A 20,082-nucleotide genomic window follows, 5' to 3' on the forward strand; every position below is an offset into this window, starting at 1 on the left:
TAGACTAGGCATTAGTATTATAATGATTAATGCTTGTTAGATTAACGAAATAATTTATTTATTTATTTTTTATTTTTATACATAGATAGGATGTTACACTTTCAATATTAACAAAGAAGATCCAATTTTTTATACAATAATAGTTAAAAGCTAAAATATGTGAATTAAGTATTTTATGGTTTTAAAATATTAGAGATGTAATTGTGGATTTTTTCTATTTGTTTATAAAAAAAAAAAAAAAAAACAAAATTTAAAATAGATTGATCATGTTATTTGAGTCGAACAACCCAATGTGGTGTAGATGTTAAGCATAAATGTTTAACATTTAACATATAATAAATCTAATCTAATTTCAATGTCGACCCTAATTAAAAATCAATATAACTAGCATTTGCACCACATGTTGCAAAGGAAACGCCGCAAGGCAATGGCGTAAGAAACATTAGCGATTTTGTTTCTTTATTGGTGTTTCTTTTTTATCATATGTTATGTTTTAGAGAGATTCCAACCAATATATGTTCAAAGTGAATGTAATGTAGAACACTTCACTCCAAAGGATTTATGAAAATGCTCTTCATTAAGATTATGGAATCTTTATAAGTAAATGTTTTATATCAAACATTTCATAACAAAGTAATCTCATATCACCTTAATTCACAATGCAATGGATAATAGTTTTTGTTCTTTATAAATTGGTCTAATTTTATGAGGAAAGCTTAATAGAAAGACTTTAGTAGTAAAGGGAACATTAATAAACTCCCTCATCATTTGTTATATAATGTTGTTAATTTAGTTACTTGTTGCTTCTTATCCTTATTTTAGTCGTGTAATATGTCCAAGATATAAAATAATGGTATTATTTATTCTCTTTGGACGATTGTATCCTTCCAGTGCCATCAATAAATTTCAATTTTCAAAATAGGGTTTCCTTGTTCTGATAAAAAATGTCTTAGATGTAATACCTGTCTATTTAATTTCTCTAGCTTTTATTCCCAAGAAATTCTATTAAAGATTAAAAAAAAATAATAATTTCTCTGGCACAAAAATAAATGTTTGAGCTTAAAAAAATATCGCAAACAGAGCTATTCTTTTTGCAAAAATGATAAACTCACAATCGTAACAGAATCCAGTTCGCATAATTGAGGAAGAAGAAAACTCTATACTTGTAATGGAAAACTTGTTAAAAGATCAAAAATAAAATAACTAGTTGCTAATGTGGACAAACATACAAGTGGAAGAGAATTGCATAAGTAAATAGATCATCAACGACACTATGCGAGTTATCAATTTAGGGATTGAAATTATTTATGAAGCTTGTGAAATTCGGGAGAATCAAGGTATTATTGTTGAGCTTGATGACAATGTATCGAGTTGTTGTAGAGACATTTAAACAATTGAAAGAACAAAAGAAATTGCATTCATCTTTGAACAAGTTAGACTTTGTTTGGATTGTCTTAAATAAATGTCTTAACTACCCTTATTGCATAGTAGCACTAGAGCCTTGTGCCCTGAAGGATGTAGAGTTTACCTTGGGTGCCAATATTTGGAATGAGGGGAAATTCTCGGAGGTTTTCCCCAAAATATGTTGCCTTATTAAAATAAATGACCACTAAATTCATAGTCTTCATAGATGGGAAAAGTTGGAACATTTGAGGTAATTTCACTTATATTAGATTTCTAAAACTATAGGTTTCAATTTCGTCTTTCATATTAGAGTAATCACACTATTAGTTCCCTTGATTCCCAGTGTCACTGCTCAACTTGAGTTTTAAGTTATTTTAACATCAGTAATCATTCATTTGTGTGGATATTGTGTTTAATTTGTGTGGAGATTGGCTTTTGTGGAGTTAAAACTAAGATTAAATGTACCTAACCTAACCTAACCGAGAAAAAAAAAGAAAAAGAAAAAGAAACAAACAAACAAACAAACAAAAACAATAAAAAAAAAAAAAAAACAAAACTTGTACTATATAATCATTAAAACATGTATTATTTATATGATTATTTTTGTCTCATAATTGAGTAAGGCTTCTTATTTCTTGTTATATCATAATTGCAGAAGGCTTCGAATTTCAACTTACTGTGGATGAGGATCGGTTGACTTTAATTGAGTGTCTAGATTGCTTCTCAAGGGAATATGCTCAACATATTCTTTGTCGAAGTGCTTATCAATGGTTGTAGTGAGTTTCTTGTTATATCATAATTGCTTATGACTTCCTATTTCAACTTAGGGTGGATGAGGATCGGTTGACTTTTATTATTTTTTTAATTGAGTGCCTAGATTGCTTCTCAACGGAATATGCTCAAAATATGCTTCGTCTAAGTGCTTATTAATGGTTGTAGTGGGTTATAGAGTTCGTTAGGTTGCATCGACTTTTCAACCGAAAAAAAAAATGTGACATGTGGCTCCCTACGCACCAATTTACTAGGTATTTGAGATTATTCCTATTCTAATATGTTCATATTCTAATTAGATGGGGAAATTAATATATAAGCAAATTTTATTTAGCAAAATGGTCCATTTTACAATAAGATGTGTAATGTTTTTTTTCAAGTTAAATTAGATTCATGTCAGGTGGCTTCCCGCCCACCAATTTCCTATGGATTTAAGATCATTCCAATTCTAATAAATTCATATTCTAATTAGATTTGGAAATTAATATATAAGCAAATTTTATTTAGCAAAATGGTCAATTTTACAATAAGATCTGTAATACCTTTTTATTCTCAAGTTAAAGTTGACCCATAACCTTTTTATACATGGTTAATCAAGGAATTGTGTGCATTTCTTTGTATTGCAATAGTTTTTTTGTTGCAATAATTTTTTTTATTATATTTATGAAGCCTTCAGTTATATAACCGCATTAATATTTTTAATATGATTTTACTAATATATTTTTAAAATTTAACTTCTAATTTATTATTAGATTATTTTTATATTTTCAATAGATATATATATATATATATATATATATATATATATATATTTCCAAAGTAATAAAAATGACAATTTCCCAATAATGTCCCACAAGATTTTTCAAGAATTTAAATAGGTAGGTTAGTACAATATCTAGAATGGTTCTCAGTCTATAATTCCATTATTATTTAATCCTAGCAGGAGTTAGAGAATCTGACAAAAATATTCAATACCTTTAAATAACTTTTGAATCGGTGCAGGCATCTAACCATGTTTGAATTTGTGTTACCAAAACTTTTCAAAGGCCAAGTAAACAATTGAGCTACAGATATGGAGTCACCAAAAGGCTTACTATGGAGTCACCAAAAGGCTTACTATGGAGTCACCAAAAGGCTTACTAAGTGCGGCTATTGAAATGGATGGTGACAAGAGAATGAGGTCATAATACTTTGAAAATATTGGGCATCATAATCATTGCATCTTTCGATCACACCTTATTGTCAAACCATTCCATCATTGCAATCGTTTAACCCATAGATTTAATGGACATTGTTCACTTTTATCAAAAGAGATCTGACAAATATCTCCATTTGAAAAATATTATGATTTTAAATATTTATGGAGGGGTAGTACCAACAATCAAAACAAAATGTACATATCCGCTTTTTATAGTCAAAACAAAATATATAAATTTGTCTTTTTTATATAGATATTGATTGTATATTTCATATATAACAATTAAATTGGGTGGAGTAGGTGTAAAATTGTTTTAGTTTGATAGTTCTTTTTTCTCAGATGTAAAGAAATAAGTTTACTGTCCAAAATATTCTGGGATGTAAGAAATAGATTAAAAATACAAAATCCAAACACTTCTAGTAAAAATGAAAAACTACCTTTTACGAATCACTAACAAATAATTAAATTAAAATTTGCAATCAACATAAATTCAATAACTTTAATTATAAAAAATTAAAACATCATAAAAATACTCTGAAAATCCAATAAAGACTATAAAGACTGAAACACAATCAGATTGATAAGAAGTGTTTGTTTCCATCACCATCCTATAAAAACTAAATATGTGCAGTTTTCAATAAAGAAGATAAGTGAAGGTTTGTACTCAATCTGAAAAATTAGGTAGACAACATAATTGATTTCAGGAGATTGACTTTGATGTCTAATCAATAACATATAGATATAATCATAACGATGTCAAGATTTATGACTAAGATATTCGGAAATGTTTAAAAAATCTGTAAATGTCTTTCATTTCCATGATGCAGTACGTGTTCAAATAAACACCATATCATGATATGAATAGAAAGCCTACGTACTTGCTAGCCCTTCCATATGGCCTTGTTGTTTCTTATATATGGCTATACTTGCATGTAACAGTCAAAGCTATTTCAATCAGGACCTTATCAGAATTTGGAATGTTGATAAACTTCTCTGTCATTTTCTTTGGGATCCCATTTGCAGAATTTTTTCTGTCACCCCCTTCCCCATGATGTCTAAGTACAGAGACTCTGAAGATCTCTATACAATTATTTCTGCTAACTCCATTTCAAAAAATAGTAGACCAGTAGAAAAAGAGAAATCAATGGTGCAATCTATGAACAACGATGGGAAGATGAGTTGGGCTGGTGCAAAAAGTCCATCATTGCAAGAGGATGATCAAGGTCCATTCTCAATAAAGAAGAGTTGAAGAGTTGCCATGATGAAAAAATACGTGTATGGACTGAAAGGGCTAGGAGGAGTAAAATGAATTGTATGCTCAATACCCTAAAGTTTCTGTTACATGAGGGTCTCAATTCAAAGGTAGTACTTGATGATTGTTGTCTGGAATAACAGTTCAAGACACTAATATAGGCCATGAGCTAAGCAAATGAGTTTAAAATATATTTTCATGACTGTACAAACATGCTAGATTCAGATTGCAGAATTGATAGATTCTTATCAAAGCTAATGTTCTAGATGTTCTAGACACTGAATTGTTGAAGTATTTCTTTCTTAAGTGGAGAAAGGGAGAATTATTGATAAGGCCATTGATTATATCAAGACCCTCCTAATTGCCTTGAAATATTTTCAAGCCCAATAATCAGAATTGGAAGCACATCATAGAAGAAGGCCATTATCATTCACAATGTCTGAAAATTCTCTTAGTATTCACATCCTTCCTTCAGTTCCAATAACATCATCACATCTAGGTCTATAGATTCTTAGATCCAAACTTTTGGGTGGCCAGGCTTTCATCACAATATGGGCCCTTGAGAAGACTGGTTTTCTGCCCAAATTATTCTATCATGGATGCCAATCAACTGGAGATTGTAAATTACACCATAAACGCTGTTGGATCAAACATTGTGTATGCCCTTTATGCTAAGGTAAGTAATAGTTTTGAACTTAACCATGGAAATACTTTACTGTACTTTTACCAGCGATGATATTTGATACATTCTAGGAGCTATGTGTATTGATAGTGTTATTTTCCATAAATTCCTAATCGGATTTTCTCTGTTATATATCGAAATACTTGAAGCGTGCTTTCTTTGATTTTTTTTTTTAGTAAAAAAACAATAACCCGCAAGTCACAACCAAGGACTTGAGTTGTACCATAGATGAACTTAATACCACCATAGCTGGTCCTGAAGAACATACCTTACAAAAGGCTGGCAACAACTAATCTCTGTTGATATCCCAACCAGTGCATTTATGCTCTAAGAGTGATGATTTGTTTTTTTCTTTCATTTTTTCAATTTCTCTGCAAAATATATCCATTCCCAGGCTAGGATGCATACCTCAAACTACTTCTTACATTCGTTGCAGTTTTATGATACTATGGCTGGGATGCATACCGATAAACTATAAACATTCCAAGGATGTGATGCATACTTCAAACTTCTGACATTGGTTTTCCTGAAAATCCAATGCAGTTTTATAATACATTGTGGTAAGTAACTAGTGGGTTCAGAACTTCAAGCCCCTGTAAGAGCATGGATGCCTATTAGCCTAATAAGCAGACAGTTACTGCAAATCTATATGAGAATCGTTAATTTTTGTATTGAGCAATTATCTGTGTACCTCGATGTGCTTTTCCACTGAGGTGAGAAAATGTCTGAAGATTTGAATATAAATACAACATACAACTATAGCATTATATAAAAAAAAACTACTTCATAGACTCAAACCAGATTGCTGGTAAAACAGTTTAATGGACACTACTTTGGATCATCTATTTTGTAATTGGATACCCATTCAGAAAATATGTTAAGGTAATAAATGACATGGCACAATTATAAAATCCTGACACTAAAATTTTAAACTTTTCGGATAAAATATGACAATGAATAGAATGGTTTGACAATAAAGTGTGATCCAAATATTCAATGATTATGATGCCCAATATTTTCAAAGTATTATGAACTCCATCCTTCTACTATGATGTGCTTCCAATTCTGATTGTTGGGCTGGGTCTTGATGTAATCTATGGCCTCATCAACAATTTTTCCTTTGTCCATCTGAGAAACAAATACTTCAACAATTCAGTGTCTAGAAAATTAGGTTTGATAAGAATAGCAGAAAACACAACTCTGCAATCAAAATCTAACATGTCTATACAGACATGAAAATCTATTTGATACTCATTTGCTTAGTTCATGGCCTGTATTAGTGTCTTTAACTTTTATTCCAGAGAGAAATCATCAGGTACTACCTTTGGATTGAGACCCTCAGGTAATAGAGACTCTAGAGTATTGAGCATACAATTCATTTTACTCCTCCTAACCCTTTCAGTCCATACATGTGCTTTATGATCAAGTCAACTCTTCTTTGTTGAGGTTGGACCTTGATCATCCTATTGCAATCTTGGACTTATTGCACCAGTCCAATTCCTCTTCCCCCCACTAGTATTAAATTGCACTACTGATTGTTGGTTTTCCATTGGTGTCAAGTTTGTTGAAGTGGAATAAGCAGAAACAATCGTATAGAGATCTTTAGAGTCCTTGTACTCAAACATCATGGGGAAAAGAGCTACAGACAACATTATGCAAAGGGGATCAAAAAGAAAATGACAGAGAAGTTTATCCGCATTCCAAATTCTAATAAATTCCTGATTGAAAGCTCTCTGACTGTTACATGGAAGTGTAGACATATATAAGAAAAAATAAGGCCATATGGAGATTGAAAGAGTTGCAGCTATGCAGGCCTTATCAATTGAATGCACTGAATCTATAATACATATCATTATAAAATGCCAAATTCATATATTTTGTTGTGATTTTGCAGAAAGAGATATATGTACATTAATTTTCATTGTTGGTACTTCCCAATCCATGAATATTTAGACTCATAATCTTTTGCAAAATGAAGACACTCGTCGGATCTCTTTTGCTAGAAGCTAACACTAAGATTTTAAACTTTTCAGATAAACGATGACAATGAATAGAATGGTTTGACAATAAGGTGTGATCCAAAGATTCAATGATTATGATGCCCAATATTTTCAAAGTATTGTGACTTCAATCTCTTGTCAATATTTTCAATAGCTCAGTTCTGGTAACACAAATTCAAACATGGCATATTCAAATGTGAATTAAAGGTATTAAACATTTTATCATATTTGGTAAACTCTATGCTAAACTCTTTGTTAGGTTAAATAATAATTGAAATAGACACAAAGTTTTATTTTTAGAAATTGAAATAACGTAAGAAGTCAGTTTTGATGTTTAGAGAGGTGCATTCTATATTATAGTTCAATATAAAGGTGATGTGTGATTCTATATATATATATATATATATGTATTTTTAAACAACAGGGAATTGGGAAATGACAGATCTCAGGAAATTTTTCATAAACCAGAGTAGTATGAATTCAGTGAGCATTGAAAGTAAATTTCTCCCCACATTCAAAAGAACATGTAAAGCTATTCAAAGTAAGGAAAGTTGGATGGTGATGTAGAAAGAAGAGCAGAAGAAGTTTCTATGGCCTGGATCAGCAAGCTGTCCGGCAACAAATCTGGCAACACTAACTGGTCTGTCTTGCAGGCTTTGGTGTTCCCCTAAAAACCCTTGTCTCTTCAGAGAGCATGATCGGTTCCAGGCACTCAAACACACTTGCTTCATGGTTGATTTTACATTGATTTCAACCACTCAGGGGGCTAAAAAGCATTATAGATGTAAATATATGGTACCATTAAGTATAGAGGTCAAAACTTTAACCTCTTTGTGTTGTTTTGTGCTTGGAAGGGTTTAAAAAACTGCAGCTACATACCTTTCAGCCTATTAACTAATGAGAGGTATAGTAAAACTTCAAATTCTAACCTCATAGCTTAAAAAAAATGAAACTCCAACCACAATTAAAAAAAAAAAAATCTCTAAAGTTCAAATCTCCTGCATACTTGAGGGATATAAGAACTGCAACTAGAAAACTCTGGCCTTATTACCCACTCCGAAGGATTAAAAAACTGATCATTACATAATTTTTTATTTATTTATACTGTGTGAAAACTTATCTTAACTCAATTGTAAAATCAGCAGTGAGATAGTTATCACTGTAGGCTATCGGCCATAGCAAGCTAAATATCATTGTTATTCAAAGAAAAGTATTCCACCTCGAATTACCAATTGGTGGTCAATAAGGGAGAAGGGTTTCACTCCCACCAGAAAGCCTATGGATATTGGGTCATTGTTAATGCATATAGATATTGGGTCATTGAGAATGCCTATGGATATTGGGCCATTAACCTATCTCCTTATATTTAAAGTGAACAAATTCACTCCACACCATGTACAGAAGATCTCGATAAAATGATTATCAAAGTAAACTAATGACCTTGATTGTGGAGGATCATAATCCAGTCTGTCCTCTGCCCGTAAGGGGCTTTTCCTTCATAAAACACGAGAATTTTCTTCAGACTGATGCATTGAAGCTGCTCGTTGTGAATTGCCCTGTCTGAACCTGTGGCCTTCAAGTAACCTGACTTGGTCAATCTGTTAGGCCGAGCGCTCGAATTCTTGTGGTCTCTTGGAACGAAGAAGAACCATTGCCTCTCCCCAGCATCATAAGCCAAACCTGAAAGCAAGCGAATATATAAATTACTATTCTGTGAATTTTTTATAACAATTCTAACCTGAGAAGTAGCTGAGAGAAGATAAACATACCTGGTAACTCGCAGGGATCGTATTGGTACAAGTCTAATGTTGGTATGATTATATCGAAGCTCATTGGGTGGCCGCCTTGGATCCTTTTCTTCAGATAGAAACCAACCAGTTGAGATACATGTTTTAGTTTAGAAAGCACTCAATGGAGATTGTTAATGACAACAGTCAAAGCTGGAACAAATCGCTAATAGGTCTCTGTTGCAAAAGAATGGGACAATCAATGTTTTTCTTATTAAAAACATAGGTTCCAAAGTAATTGTAACTACGTTTCTTTTAATGAAAATGTATGTTTTTTTCTTTCTGGAAAATTAAAAAAAAATTAAAAAGAAATCTTTATAAAAAAAAGTGATGCACTCTAGCTCTCCTCGACCTTAGGCACAGATCTAGAACTATTTTCCTGAGCTCAAAAATATACAAATTCTCGCTAGTGCATAATCATATGTCTCATCAAGTCCGCACCCTTAAACTGACTCCTTAAAACCAAGTCGAATTGTCTCATTGAACTCAAGTCTCACTATCTTGAACTCAAGTGATCTCTTGAACTCGAGTCAAATTGCCTTTACTGAAATGAAGTCGAACTTACAGAATTTGTATTTATGTTACAACAGTTTTGATGGAAGGTTAAGATTTTGACTTTCTAGGGTTAGGACTTGTATTTATGTGCAGATACAATCATCATGGTCTAGATATTTAACACTATCAAGGTTATGTCAGGAATTAATCATGAATGATGCCGATTACTGTTCAGACGGCGCCGATCACTGTTCAATAGCCGGCTAGTGTCAGTATCATTTAGCACAATAATTGTTCATCCGTAGCTAAAATGTGTATAAATTTCCATGATTAGTAATGAACCGATCAAGTTTTTGTGTGGATTTTGTTCTCTGATATGGTATCAGAGCTGTGAGCTGTGAGGAGACAGAGCTGTGTATTGAGTTTAGCTCCGTGTAAGGAAGAAGGCGTTGAGGAGTCATGAGGGCTCTGTAACCCTGGAGCCATGAACAGTTGTGAAGATTCTCGCTTAAGAGCCCCCGCTGTGTAGAGAAGCAGCAGAGTTCAATGCAGGTGGAGTTATATGCGTGTGGTGGAGCGTTGTGGAGCTGTGTGCTCAGCGAGTTGCAATTTTCAGCTGGAGTTGCAATTATCTGCGTGTGGCTGCATGTGGTGGAGCTGTGTGCTCATCGAGTTGGGGAGCTGTGTGCTCAGCCAGTTGTTGGCTCAGCGAGTTGCAATTTTACTCTTGCTGCCTGTGGGCATTAAGTTGTGGAGGTGAAAGCTGCAAGTGTCAAGCTTGCTGTAAGTGTTGTAAGTGAATCTGATTGTCATTGGGAGTTGTTTCTAATAATTGCTTTGTTGCAAATATCATAGTGGCTGCAGCATTGAAGCAAAGAATTTTCATGTTATTTGAAAATCGTGAAAGTGATTTGAGTTAAAAGGTTTCAACGATTTTTTTACATATTTTAAAAATAAAGCAAATCAAGTTTGGTTTGTTTTTTGGTTGGAAGAAGTTTTTAAAAGATTTGATTTATTTTAAATGTTGAGACTAAAGAGGTGTTTGTTTTTAATGAGAAGATTATCATGGAGTGATAAGGTTTTTAGTATTTGTTTAATGTGGTGAAAAGTAAAAATAATAAAAAAAAAATTGAAATTTTTAATAGTGAAAAGGAGTTGGTAAAAATTTTTATGGTGCATGTGTGGTGAAAGTTTTCTGGGATTTGGTGAGATTGGGTGCACTTGGATTTAGATTTGGTGGCATTTTGTTGATTGGAGGAAGTTTTTTATTTTTTTTCTCCATCATGTCAAATTTATTGCCTGATACTTATTTGAATGAATCCACCAAACTTGATGGAGGAAATTATGTGAATTGGAAATTCAAGTTGCTGACTATTTTAGAAGGTTATAATTTGTGGTCCATTGTGAGTGGGAATGAGCCCAAACCCACTGTTGCAGCTTCTATTCCATATTGGGAGAGAAGGGAGACGAAAGCAAAGGTGTTGTTGCATATGTCCGTAAAGGACAACATTATTCCTCACATCAGAGATTGCAAGACATCAAAAGAAACATGGGATATGTTGAAGGGTTTGTATGAAACAACAAATAAAAATTGGATCTTGTTTTTGAAGACTAAGATTTTATCTCTAAAAATGGAAGCAAATGAAAATATAAGCAATTTCATATCTCGTGTCAAAGATTTAAGTGATAAGTTAGGAGATATTGGTGAAAAGGTGTCTAGTACTGACTTAGTCACCATTACATTAAATGGCTTAGTGCAAAATTATCAAATTTTTGTTTCAAGTCTTTCAGCTAGAGAGAAATCCCCTACATTTGATGAATTGACAGGAATTATTCTACAAGAGGAGGAGAGGATGAAGAGCTTAATTTGGGCTCTAGTAGTTCAGATTTGGCATTGGTAGCTAAGGGAAAATATCCATACAGAGGCAAGCCATGGGACAAGAACAAAGGAGGCAAGTTTCAAGAAAAATAGAAAGGTATGACACAGTCTAAATTTCCAATCCATGATAAGAGAAATGATGATTGTTATTATTGTGGCAAACCTGGGCATCATTCTTGTTGGACACCTAATCCTAATTGGGTTAGTGTGGAAGTCGAATGGACAAAAGCAGTCCAAGAGACCTTGGGATCTGAAACCCAAGAGTCACATATTGTACTATAAATGTATATCTGATGTTAATAAAAAAAATGTACTCACATGATTTATCTTTCCTATTCTATGTTTCCCATGTGTGTTTAACATGGTATCAGAGCGGGCGATCTCCTGCCCTGCTCCATTGTGAGCCACCTGTTTTAGCGCTGCCATTCCTCCGTTGTGAGCAGTCCTGGCCCTCTGCCATATTCTTTTCAAGCGCTACCTTATAACGCCTCTGTCATCAACGCCTCTATCACCACTGTGCTCTGTCCATAAATGCCCCATTTAAAAGCGCTGCTCCACCTGCATTTAATACGCTGCTCTCTGCACACGAAACGCTCCTTCACCCAGCGCAATTTGTGCCATTCTTTACCTGCGCCTGACATTCACCTGACATGGGAACGTTTGCGCCTGACATTCACTTGACAGAGGAACGTTTGCGTTGTTCATCCGAATAAGTTGATTGCTCTCTGGCTGTCCTGACATAAAATCCATAAATGTTTCATAAAAGCGCTGGTCCGACCTGCCAATACACTGTCCATACTATGATTGTGATTGAAATCATCTCTAATTTCTGAACCCTGCGTGCCCTCCATTGCCGACAAAATATTCTCTTTCCACCGCACAAAGGTTTCACTGGAGGCTCCGCCATATCCAAGAGAAGGTTGAACTTCTGGACCTGTGCAGCAATAGCAGCATCAAAGGAATCCATATAATGTAGAAACGGTTGAGGACGGGCACCACTGTTGACAGAATGGCACTCGTAGCTGTTGCCATGCTCTGTGCGCGATGCCTCATTCAAAAGATCTCCAATGCTTATGTTGGTTAGACTGTCAACCCAATCCATTGTTGATAGTAGTGCACCATTATTAGATTTCAACGTCTCCTATAGGAACTTCTGATCACTATTGGGCACTGCACAAGCCTCTACAAATTCAGAAGAATCGGGCCGACTATGTCCAGAATTCATTGCCTGCTTCTCAGCTCCATAAACATCAACCATCCCTTGTCCAAGTTCATGCATTCTTTCTGAATCGACAGGCATTTTCTTTCCTATGTTATCACTATCAGTTATAAACAGAGAATTATTTCCGCCTTCTTTGGTTGAAAATGAAGAATGGACTTGTTGATCCTGACTATTTACACTAGTATTTACTCTCTTGTCACTCCCAAAAAATGAGCAGTTCTGAAATGCATCTAAACTGCTAGCAATCAGCCCACTTAAACTGATACTAATATCTCCTGCAATCAAGTCCTGACCTTGTGTTCCAGAAGGGCGAATACCAATATCCAAGGACCCTAATGAATCAGCCCAATACAGTTCATTAGCTTGGTTTTCTTCTATTGGATGTGAACCCATTTTCAGGTCTTCTGTACAAGGTTCCTCCTCAGGGATTGAAGCACTTAGGGCAAACCTCTCCTGATAACTTGACTGCATAACAACTCTATTAACTGGCCCCAATTCTTGGATTGAGAAAGGAACTTTCTGGAATGCAAAAGCATCACGCGTTTCTTCACCATCCCAAATTGATGACTCAGAATGAGTAACAGGAATGTTAACTGCTTCTTGAGAATGTGGAATCCCTATTGCAAGCTCTCTATTTCTTGACCATATTTTTAGATGTGTCCATTTATCTCTTACTTTACTGAGGGTTTTGTTATGTGAAGCAACTTCATACCAGCAAGGTTTTGTTATTTGCCAATGGTGCACAGTCTCGTTGGCTTGATTGAATTGTGTAGGAAATCTATCCCACTGATTCGATCTTGTATTATTATAATAAAGGGAGGCTCACTCGTTCTGGACACTAACTAGGTTGATTGTTGTGATTCTAGCATCCAGTGGATGATACCAAGATCACCAGTATTCTTTGCATGTTTCCACCTTCTGTTATTGATGTAGCTGCATTAAAGGGACCGACTGAGGCACCGACAGCACCTGCACAACAGGCTGCAAGGGGAGCAAAGAAGAAATGACGTGTCTGCTGTAGAACTTAGTTTTGCTAAAGTTTTTCCAGGCCTTGCTGAGCTTTCTAAGAGTTACTTCAGAAGTGGAGAACAATAGAGAAACCAAAACTGTTGATTTTTTAATTGTAGAGTAGCGCAGCCTTGTAGCAATTTTGATTTTAATGGGATCTCGATCTATTATTATCTTGGACTGATTGGATGCATATAATGATATTTATTTACTTTTCCAAAACTGAGGCAAAACGTGCAAAGAACAAGGCAAGTCGTGAAAGGAAGACTCTTCACAATTGGATGTGCCTAACAGTTCTCCAAAGTTGTATATGTTATCTGTTATTCATTTATCAAGGTTGGAGCGTTCCATGTATGTTTGAAGACAAAGTTGATGTGACCCGTTTTAAAGTAGTGATTTTTTAAAGTATCGGAGCTTTCATACACTTGCTGGAGAGTATTCTTGTACACAGGATTTCGGTTGTGAGCACTGAGAGTAGTGTAGGGATAGATATTTCTTGAGAATGATTTTTGTCAGAACTTGAAAGTAAGAACAAAATTCAGTTCAAATTTACGGTGGTAATTGCACAGTTGGGAATCTTGTAATTATATAATTAAAACATTCAGCTAGACTGCCTGTCCTTGAGCAGCTGTACCTTGTAACAAAATACTTGAGAGGCAGGAACTTGTGATGATGCGTTTTGTGAATGTAGTTGGATCCTGCTGAAGAGTGGAGCATGCTTTGTTGGAAGTTAAACTCTCAGGTGAATTGAAGAAAATTCATTTTTTGAATGAGGAGTCTGCTTTCTGGATATCACCATTCTTTGTATGTTGAATCTATTGCAAGCTGATTGATTTGAAGTTGTTGCCATAATTTTATTTGGTGTCCATCTTTTCCTCATTGTTTTACTATTTTTTGAGGTTAGAAATGGCTCCAATCGGTGCAATATTAGAGTTAGTGGACAATCTAATACTCTCTACTATGGATAATACAGTCAAAATCAGCAAGGATTTTCTCACCGATATTCATAGTTGTTTGAAAAATGTACAAGAAAAGATCGATTTTTTGCAGCTTGAATCACAGCTACAGCAAGAAGAGCTACATCAAAATAGACACCATTCTGAACCTGTTTTTGTTCAGAACATTGAGACAACCACCCATCAGCAACATGTTAATAATGTTACAGTTCATTCAAATAAAGCAGCAGTTGTAAATGCATATGCAGAAACTCAGTCTGCACTTCCCAAGCCCATCATCAGACCTTGGGAACAACTTGTCCACAACAAGCACAGAACTGGTCTTGGATATGACAAGGACTTGTCCTTTCATATTCCAGACTACGCTAAGCCCATTCAGTTTCAGAGTGCTGGATTCATTCATGACAGTTCACCTGCTCCTCATAACAGTTCAGCTTTAGCTGTTCCAGATTTTGCCCCTCTCCAACAAAAACAACAACAACAACAACAACAGATCGTGAAATGCCAACACTGTGACCGAGTTGGCCATCTGAAAGATCACTGTTTTGATCTTCATCCATGTAAGCACTGTCATAAAACCAGCCATTCTTCACACAGATGCTTCAAAAACAAACGTCCTGCAAGAACAAAGATTCATCTTGGATGGATCGCTTCTTGGCAATGGGCATCAACAGCCAAGAAGATATTCCAAACACATGTCAGAACTTGTTCCAGAATATTGAACAGTCTTGCAGTTGAGTTTTCTCCATCATCTCACCTTGTATCTGACAGGGGGGTAAATGATGGTCATCTACAAGCTTCAAAGTCACATCAAGCGAGCCTGAGCCACAACCTGCCACACCAGTTTCAGAGTTGTAGCCAGAGACAAAGATGCCCGTGAACATGCCTTCAGTTGGCAATCTAGGACACTTCCTCTAGCAGAAGACTTCAGCTTCTTGCCAGTTTTGGAAGAGTTCCAGGAACAAAATTGAGAACACTTCCTCTAGTAGAAGACACCAGCGTCTTGCCAGTTTTGGAAGAGTTCCAGGAATTGCATTAAGCATTCCAGAGTTGTTGGTCATCCTTAAACCATCACAGGTTGAGACTTCCCTTTTCAAGTTGAAGTTTTACCTTTTATGCGGGGTGAGACCTCCCTTTTATGGTTGAAGGTTTCCCTCTTTAAAACAATAGGATCACTTCCTCTAGCAGAAAACTTCAGTTTCTTGCCAGTTTTGGAAGCGTTCCAGGAACTGCACTAAGCATTCCAGTGTTGGTGGTCATCCTTAAACCATTGCCCTTTATACCAACATTTCATAGAGCACATTCAGCCTAGTGCTGCCATGCATTTTTTGCACATTTTGTATTACAGCTCTCTTCTTGGACTCATACATAACCCTTCGGATTAAGGGGGCGAATGTTGGACACCTAATCCTAATTGGGTTAGTGTGGAAGTCGAATGGACAAAAGCAGTCCAAGAGACCTTGGGATCTGAAACCCAAGAGTCACATATTGTACTATAAATGTATATCTGATGTTAATAAAAAAAATGTACTCACATGATTTATCTTTCCTATTCTATGTTTCCCATGTGTGTTTAACAATTCTAAAGATTGCTATAAAAGGAAATATAATGATTCTAGGCAAAGAGACAGAAGGAATAATGGAAACTTTGTGTACAAAGATACCTCAATCAGTGATGGATTTAAAAATCTTAAATTGTTTGTTTCTGATGCTGCATTGTCTGTGGAAAATGATGATGTGAATGCTTGGTTCATTGATTCTAGTGCATCACTCCATATGTCTTGTAATAAGGAGTGGTTTGATGAATATTATGAAAACATTGATGGAACATATGTTTATCTAGGAGATAACAGATCACTTAAAGTTCAAGGTTATGGAGTAATAGGTGTGAATTTTCCTAATGGACAAGAGAGACAGATCCATAATGTGATGTATGTTCCTGGTATCAAAAAGAAATTAATTTCTATTTCTACTATTGTTGACCAAGATTTGAAGGTGGAATTTGTTAAATCATAGTGTGTAGTGAAAGACATTCAAGATCAATACAAGGTTATTGCCACAGGAACCAGAGTTGGAGGCTTGTATAATTTGGATGTGACCAGGAAAAGTCATCAAGTGTTGGCATCTACAACAATATCAACAGTAGATTTATGGCATCAAAGGTATGGACATCTAAATCACAAAGATTTAATGCTACTTCAAAAGAACACAATGGTTGAAGGACTTCTTGTCTTGAAGAATGATCATGTTGAATGTGAAGCATGTGTACTTGGTAAGAAACATAGGGAGGAATTTCCTATACATAAAGAAAAAAGGCAAAGGGAAATACTTGACTTAATTCATGCTGATGTATGTGGACCTATGCAAACTAGATCTATTGGTGGAGCTTGGTATTTTCTTATTTTTGTGGATGATAGATCTAGGTATACATGGGTTTATTTCATAAGAAAGAAAAGTGATGTTTTTGAGTACTTTAAAGAGTTTAAGAGTATGGTGGAAAAACAAACAAGTAATTACATCAAAATTTTGAGATCTAATCAGGGGGAAGAATACAAATCAAGAGAATTTAATCAATATTGCAAAAGCAATGGGATTTTGCAACAATTTACAGTGCCACATACACCTCAACAAAATGGAGTTGTTGAGAGGAAAAACAGAACACTAGTTGAATGTGCATGTAGTATGCTTCAAGGTAAAAATATCTCTAATGGTTTTTGGGATGAAGCTATTAATACTGCTGTTTATTTGAAAAATAGGAGTCCCACCGAAATTTTAGAGCTTAAAACACCTTTTGAAGCATTTTATGGGTACAAACCAAAAGTGAGTCATTTAAGAGTTTTTGGTTGCATGGCATTTTCTCGTATTCCAAAAGATGAAATAAGAAAACTTGATAAGTTAATTAAGTGCATATTTATTGGTTATTGTGATGATCATAAAGCATATAAGTTGTTTGATCCCAGTACTCATAGACTGCTTGCAAGTAGGGATGTGGTGTTTCATGAGAATGCAAATGAAGGTGATAAAATAAATAATACTAGTGTATGGCATGATATTGATGATTATGTCAAATTAGATACAAGTGTTGAACAAGAACAAGAACAAGCACAGGAACAGATACAAGTTCAAGAGCAAGGAGCATCAAGCAGTCATGATACTCCAAGAAGAGGAGAGGAGACTTCGCAAAGCAAAAAGAAAGATGAAAGCAGTAAAACTCCAAGAAGGTCATCACGTCAAAGTCAGGTACCTGTAAGGTATAAAGATTATGCATTAATGTCTCTTGTTATGAATGTTGTAGAACCTTCAAGCTATGAGGAAGCTAAAGAATATGAAGAATGGAGAGATGCAATGAATGAAGAATATAACTCTATAATGAAGAATGACACATGGGAATTAACAGAATTGCCTAAAAACAAAGTTCCCATAGGATGCAAATGGCTTTATAAATCCAAGTTTAATGTTGATGGAAGTATTGATAAACATAAAGCTAGATTGGTTGCAAAAGGATATTCACAAAAGGAGGGAATTGATTATGAAGATACTTTTGCACCTGTAGCTAAGTTGAACACAATTAGAATCATGATTGCATTAGCTACAAAATATAATTGGAAAATGCATCAGTTAGATGTCAAATCTGCATTTTTGAATGGTGAGTTAAAAGAAGAAGTTTATTTGGTTAATCTTGGAGGGTTTATAAAACATGGACAGGAGCATTTGGTTTGCAGGTTAAAGAAAGCTTTATATGGTTTGAAACAAGCACCAAGATCATGGTATGTGAAAATTGATTCTTTCTTTTATGAGAAGCAAAAATGATCCTAACTTGTACATCAAGGAAGATGAAGGCAAGAATGTTGCTTTAATATCTGTATATGTTGATGATCTTATCATAACATGAAATGCATGCAAGTTGATTGAAGAAATTAAAAATCAGTTGTCACATGTATTTGAGATGAAGGATCTTGGTGAATTGCATTATTGTTTAGGTCTTGAAGTTTGGAGGGAATTTGGTAAGACACTAATCACACAAAGCAAATATACAAGGGAAATCCTTAAAAGATTCAATATGACTGAATGCAAGGAAACATCTACTCCTTTAGAACAGAATTTCAAATTGTGTAGTGATGATGGAACCAAAGAGGTGAATGGAACTATGTACCGTCAACCGGTGGGAAGTCTGAACTATCTCACCACTACCAGGCCAGGTATAGCATATTATGTCAGCATACTTAGTCAGTTCATGGTTAAGCCTTGTGAAATCCATTGGAAAGCAACAAAGAAAGTCCTTCAATATCTGAAAGGAACACTTAATTTTGGTATTATGTATACTAATGAATTTGATGTTGAATTGGCAGGTTATTCTGATTTTGACTGGGCTGGAAATCTAGATGATAGGAAATCTACTACTAGATACGTGTTCAATATTAGTTCAGGACCAATATAATGGATTAGTAAGAAACAACCAACTGTTTCATTGTCATCCACTGAAGCTGAGTATAAAGCATTATGCAGTGCTACCTGTGAAGCAATATGGCTCAGAAGGATACTTGAAGATGTTGGAGAAACACAACAAGCACCGACAGTAATCAAATGTGACAATCAAAGCACTACCAAATTGGCAAACAATCCTATATATCATGCAAGGACAAAACACATTGACACACAACATCATTTTTTAAGAGAAAAATTGCAATGAAAAGAAATTGACTTATCATATTGTAATACAAATGAAAGTGTGGCTGACATATTCACCAAGCCTCTTGGAAAGGCTAAATTTGAAATGTGTAGAAGTAAGTTGTGCGTTGTAGAAAATCCAAATTATGTTGTAAGCCTAGCTGAGACTTAGATCAGCAGGAAAGTTAACATGTAGATCGTGATTAAGGGGAGGTGTCAGGAATTAATCACAAATGGCACCGCTCACTGTTCAAATGACGCCGATCACTGTTCAATAGCTGGCTAGTGTCAGTATCATCCGGCGCAATAATTGTTCATCCGTAGCTAAATGTGTATAAATTGCCATGATTAGTAATGAAACGATCAATTTTTTTGTGTGGATTTTATTCTCTAATAGGTTCAAGATTAACTGAAGAAGGTGAGCTTCCTAAAACTTCTGCTTGAAAATTTGGAGTCAAAAATGAAAAGTTCTGCCAATGGGGTTGTGGTTGAAAATTTGAAGATGACATAATGTCAGAAACCCACAAACTTTCAGTTTCCCTTAAGACATGAGTAAAGGATTGGGGCCATGTTAAAATCCTAGATGATTTTGATGATAGTATATTGCAGTCATGATAACTAATCCATAGAAAACAACTTATGCTCTGCATTTCACCCTTTGACGGCCATTTTTCTTGTGATTCTGGACCTATTTAGGTCAATTGCAATACTTTTCCTTAAGTTAAACAATCCGTCCTTGGATAAAATATAATAAAATAAC

General features: G+C 34.8%; 1 pseudogene; it reads left to right on the forward strand.

The window, feature by feature from the left end:
• Positions 1-427: 427 nt before the first annotated feature.
• Positions 428-5,600, forward strand: LOC149201759 (uncharacterized; annotated as a pseudogene).
• The last annotated feature ends 14,482 nt before the right edge of the window (positions 5,601-20,082 follow it).

The sequence above is a fragment of the Pinus tabuliformis genome, chromosome 2_1, assembly GCF_031772625.1.
Source record: "Pinus tabuliformis cultivar Carrire ecotype Pingquan chromosome 2_1, CPIR1, whole genome shotgun sequence".
Taxonomy (NCBI): Eukaryota; Viridiplantae; Streptophyta; class Pinopsida; order Pinales; family Pinaceae; genus Pinus; species Pinus tabuliformis.